Source organism: Ambystoma mexicanum, chromosome 3q (genome assembly GCF_040938575.1).
Source record: "Ambystoma mexicanum isolate Mex_15411 chromosome 3q, UKY_AmexF1_1, whole genome shotgun sequence".
NCBI lineage: Eukaryota > Metazoa > Chordata > Amphibia > Caudata > Ambystomatidae > Ambystoma > Ambystoma mexicanum.
The window spans coordinates 886,297,194-886,302,942 of record NC_090926.1 but is presented as its reverse complement, the minus strand read 5'-3'; the positions used below and the strand labels follow the sequence as shown (position 1 = coordinate 886,302,942).

The 5,749-nt window shown below is 46.1% G+C and overlaps 1 non-coding gene across 1 annotated transcript; it reads right to left on the bottom strand.

Moving 5' to 3' along the window:
• Positions 1–5,443: 5,443 nt before the first annotated feature.
• On the bottom strand, positions 5,444–5,516 carry TRNAR-CCG (transfer RNA arginine (anticodon CCG)). Its single transcript has one exon. It is a non-coding gene; the product is annotated as a tRNA-Arg (tRNA).
• Between the last annotated feature and the right edge of the window lie 233 nt (positions 5,517–5,749).

The window sequence follows — 5,749 nt, the reverse complement described above, 5'->3', positions numbered from 1 at the left end:
GGGCTGGCATCCCCCACAATTTCTGACTCGATAGCTGGATCGAAGTAGTCCATGATGTCTTGATCTGACAGTGCCGATTTGATGTCCTGGAATGCCTTTTGCTCCCTCTTGTCCCATGTCCAGGGCACGTAATTTTTTGTCAAGGCTCAGAGAGGTTCCGAGAGCGATGCAAGTCCCTTCATAAATCATCCGCAGTAATTCACCATGCCGAGGAAGCTGCAGGCTTCTGCTGGCGACTATGGTGCTGCTGCTTTGCGAATATCGCGGACCTTTTCTGGTTTGGGGGATTCCTCCTGCGAGAAAGACAAACCCAAAATTTTCTATGCGGTCCTTGAAAAATTTGCATTTACTTCTGTGCAGCGCCAAACCCAATTTGCTCAGCCTTTGTAGGGTCGGTTCCAGACTCTTCATGTGCTCCATTTCCGACGACGCAAAGACTAGAATATCGTTGCTCATGTTGAGGACCCTTTTTAAACCAGCCAGTGATCCCCTGATAGTGTTCTGAAACACTTAGGCAGTGGACGATACGCCGAAACTCAGTCTCTTAAATTGATATAACCCCTCGTGGGTTGTGAAGGTCGTGTTGTAGCGTGATTCCGCGTGAAGTTCAAGTTGGTGGTACCCGGAACGTAGGTCCAATTTTGAAAATACCTTGGCACCTTGTAGTTCACTGATAACATCATCCAGTGTCGGGGTAATGTCACGTTCCCTCTTTATAGCTACATTGGGCAAACGCATGTCCACACAGATGCGGACTGCACCTGGTTGTTTGGGTTTAGGTGCTACTACGATTGGCGATACCCACGGCGTGGGTCCTTCTACTTTTTCAATAATGTCCATGTCTATCAGTGTTTGTAGCTCTTTCTCCACTTGCATTTTTAAATGGAATGGTATCCTCCTATGCTTCAGAGTGGTGGGCCTTACAGTCTCGTCAATGTGCAGGCGAATCGGTTCAGCGTTTACCTTGTCTTCTCCCTGAAAGAGGCTTTCAAACCTGCTCAGGAGCTGTTCAATGTCTGACTGGTATACCGCTAACGTGAAGTGAACGAAGTTCAGGGCTTCTGATGCGGCGCAGCTCAGGAGAGAATGGGGGCTGACATCCGTCACATAAAATCGAGCTTTGATCGCATTGGGGCCATGGGTAACTGGTGCAACAAAGACCCCTTGGATCGGCAAAGGAGTGTCGCCTTCGAATGTGTAAACCCCGTCCTTAGACATTTCCAGCTACCGTGGGCCAGGGAGGGCTTTGTAATGCTCTGTAGCCAGAACATACACTGATGCACCTGTGTCTATTACGACTGGTGTGGGGGTGCCTTTAACGTCTACTACACAGGTGGGTTGCGTTCTTTTCCTGGCTCCTGTAGCTATATTGGATGTGAAGAATATCTCTTCGTCCTCTTCTTCCTCTTCAGCCAGGTTGAGTCTCTGTATGTATTGCTCTACCGTGGCCACGTTCCGTGGTCTCCTGAAATTGCCACTACTCGCATGGCCCCTGTGGGTCGTCACTGGTGCTGCAGCTCTGCACATTCTGGCGTAGTGGCCTGGTGTGTTGCACCTGCCACATACTCTTGACTTTGCAGGGCAGTCCTCTACGTGCGGCTGATCGTAACCGTAGTATTGACATGCTGCTGGGGTGCCCTGGTGGGGGATGTATCTTGACGCTTTTGGCTCCACCGAGACTTCGATGGGGTGGACTTCCCTAGGGAAAAGGCCTCTTCCCCTTTGCTTGGCCGTATGGCCGCGTCCATCTTCGCCCCTCTGCTTTCTGCCAGTTCACTGACCTACTGCCCAACAGTTTTTGTTGCATCAGCGGGTGAAAACAGCATATTTCATTTCGGTCAGGTGATAGCCCATTAGTGAATAGACATGTAAGGAGCTTGGCGGGTGAAAGAACTGATTCGAGGGCGGGTGACACCCGCCATGTGAGTTGAGAGCTATGCACTGATAGCATGACTCTTAACGTGAGCCCTTGATCGGTGTGCGTGGCCTTGCCCCAGCACACAGCACGGAGCACGCAGCACACAGCACACAGCCAGAATGGATTTTTATGGAGGGGAGAAGTGCTATTTTTTTGCAGCATTTTATTAAATATTTGGCGGGTTTTAGTTATATCATACGTGTTCATGATTTTAGGATCATTACCATTGGTGGTTCTTTCCATAGTGCACATTTTAGTGAGATGTAATATGTTTTTTGATTAATTATGGTATATTTTTGTATGGATTGTTAACAAAATGGTGTTGTATTTATGAACTGATATTGTGAAAGATATTTTTTTTAACCAGAACACAATAAAACTAATCTATGTTTACTTTCTCCCTCCTAAAATAATTCTAACCCCAAAAAAGTATAATGGGAAAAATCATTTCTCCCGCTTTCTATGACAAAATCACTCCCTCCCTCATTCCCTCCCCACGGGTGTTCCAGAATGTTGGCATGTACGAAATTGAGAGCTGACTTCCACAACCATCCGTTTAGACACCAGGCTGAAATGTACTTGGGGATTATGTTCTAAACCCCTCCCACTGAAAAAAATAAAACATCTTAAAAACTGTTTGTGAGAGTCGAGGTCAGCTGAGGAATGTTTTTACGGTCACTTTCGGGGTGGCGGAAAACCTCCAGTAAAATGTACGTTTTTCTTGGGCGGAATTTGTTTTTGTGTCGTCTAAATAATGCTTATTTTTCAAATTATATTGTTTCCACCTAAATATCCCGACCAAGCTGGCGAAAAATGTATTTCTCAGAAGGAGGTTTAAATAAAAAATATAGCGACACAGTTAGAAAGACGATTTCTCGTTATTTTTGAAATGTGAGGTATCTATATATGGCAGATTTAAGATTGTTGTAAATATTTTTAGTATGATCCAAAACATGTGCTTCCTTCGAACCCACAATCCCCAGCTCCGGAGGCTAATGCCTTATCCATTAGGCCACTGGGTCAGTGCATATTTAGAGAGTATAATGTCACTATTTATCGACTTACACATGCGGCCACACAGTCACTCATGGGGTGGACTTCCCTAGGTCAAAGGCCTCTTCCCCTTTGCTTGGCCATACGGCCGCGTCCATCTTCGCCCCTTTGCTTTCTGCCAGTTCATATACCCTGCCAGTGTCTAGGATTTGAGCCAAAGTCATTCCAGGTTCCCGCAGGATTTGCCTCTGCAATTTACTCGAGTTGCACCCCTGTATTAGCTGGTTTCTTACCATCCCTTCTTCATTGTCCTATCTGCACGTGCTTGAGAGTTGGCGCAGTCGCGCACAGAACTGGTCTAGGGACACATCGTCACGTTGTTTTTCATTACACACCACGAACCTGTGAAAGTCCACATTCGATAGCGGTATGAAATGATTCTGAAGGGCAATCTTGACTGCGGCATACGTTACCACCTGAATGTTCAATGATTTGTAGATGCAGAGTACCTCGTTTCCCGCCGAGTACAGCAGTGTCGCAACCTTTGAATCATCACCATCTTCCCCAGTCGCTCTGAAGAACATGTCCAGCTTCTTGATCCATTTTAGCCACTTGGGCCCCAACTTGGAAGGAGGACCTGATGTGTCGATTTCTGGCATCGGTGCCAGAGTGCCATGCTGCCTACGTGACATTTGCGCTGGTGCTGCTGCCTCTCCTTCTTGATCACTCATTCTCACAGGTCGCACAGACACCTCATCCACATGTGTGAGGCCGCACACCTTTCCCCCACAGACAGCACACCACTGCTGGAAGACTTTGTGGGCCGAAGTGAGCTTCTTGTCCAGTAACTAGTGACCACTGACCTCCTTCACAGCATGAAGTCACCTTGTCCCGGCAACTCCTTCTTGACTGGACCTCCAGACTGGTTGATTAGTTTTCTTTTTCTTTTAGGCCCCCAGGGCCAGAAATCATGGCTCCCCTTCCAGGAGAACCATGAAGATTCCAAAAATTGTTCTCTTGAGATCACATGCGCACGAGCACCATCGCGGCCGCTACTACCACACGTTAGATTTCAAAATGGCCGACCGTAGCAGCGTTGGATTCGAGCTGCGTAGTAAAATGACTGCCACGACTTGCAGGTCGTAAACTCGCCGCATACACATTCATGCCGATTCCTCGTCCCCAATGTTAGCTGTGATGAGGGCCTCAGGCCGCCTCGCATACCGCACCCACACGCACACAATGAGGGAGACTCAGAGGCGTCTGATGGTTGCAAGGTCGCTCGCGCATGCGTACACGCTCCTTACTTCGTAACAATGGGGAGCTCAGACACACGATGTAACAAGCATCACACATGTCACTGCCCCAAAATAAATGAATTTCTGCCACCGCGCGGGAACGGGCAGATTATCCGGCAGAATGATACTGACCTACTGCCCAACAGTTTTCGTTGCATCAGCGGGTGAAAACAGCATATTTCATTTCGGTCAGGTGATAGCCCATTAGTGAATAAACATGTAAGGAGCTTGGCGGGTGAAAGAACTGATTCCAGGGTGGATGACACCCGCCATGTGAGTTGAGAGCTATGCACTGATAGCATGACTCTAACGTGAGCCCTTGATTGGTGTGCGTGGCCTTGCCCCAGCATGCAGCATGCAGAACACAGCACACAGCTAGAATGGATTTTTATGGAGGGGAGAAGTGCTATTTTTTTTGCAGCATTTTATTAAATATTTGGCGGGTTTTAGTTATATCGTACGTGTTCATGATTTTAGGATCATTACCATTGGTGGTTCTTTCCATAGTGCACATTTTAGTGAGATGTAATATGTTTTTCGATTAATTATGGTATATTTTTGTATGGATTGTTAACAAAATGGTGTTGTATTTATGTACTGATATTGTGAAAGATATTGTTTTAACCAGAACACAATAAAACTAATCTATGTTTACTTTCTCCCTCCTAAAATAATTCTAACCCCAAAAAAGTATAATGGGAAAAATCATTTCTCCCGCTTTCTATGACAAAATCGCTCCCTCCCTCATTCCCTCCCCACGGGTGTTCCAGAATGTTGGCATGTACGAAATTGAGAGCTGACTTCCACAACCATCCGTTTAGACACCAGGCTGAAATGTACTTGGGGATTATGTTCTAAACCCCTCCCACTGAAAAAAATAAAACATTTTAAAAACTGTTTGTGAGGGTCGAGGTCAGCTGAGGAATGTTTTTACGGTCACTTTCGGGGTGGCGGAAAACCTCCAGTAAAATGTCCGTTTTTCTTGGGCGGAATTTGTTTTTGTGTCGTCTAAATAATGCTTATTTTTCAAATTATATTGTTTCCACCTAAATATCCCGACCAAGCTGGTGAAAAATGTATTTCTCAGAAGGAGGGTTAAATAAAAAATATAGCGACACAGTTAGAAAGACGATGTAGTTGTTTCTCGTTATTTTTGAAATGTGAGGTATCTATATATGGCAGATTTAAGATTGTTGTAAATATTTTTAGTATGATCCAAAACATGTGCTTCCTTCGACCCAGATGGGACTCGAACCCACAATCCCCAGCTCCGGAGGCTGATGCCTTATCCATTAGGCCACTGGGTCAGTGCATATTTAGAGAGTACAATGTCACTATTTATCGACTACGCATGCGGCCACACAGTCACTCATTTCCGCATATTGTGAACCAGTTGTAAGAGAGAGGTATGCGTTTCAAGCCTCTCTTTGGTTAAACTCGGCGAGAGACTAGAATCGCTAGACGTTGAGAACAAAGAAAATGCAAACCAAGGGCTCGGACCTAGCAACACTCCCTCATCACGTGCATTGTAGCACGATAC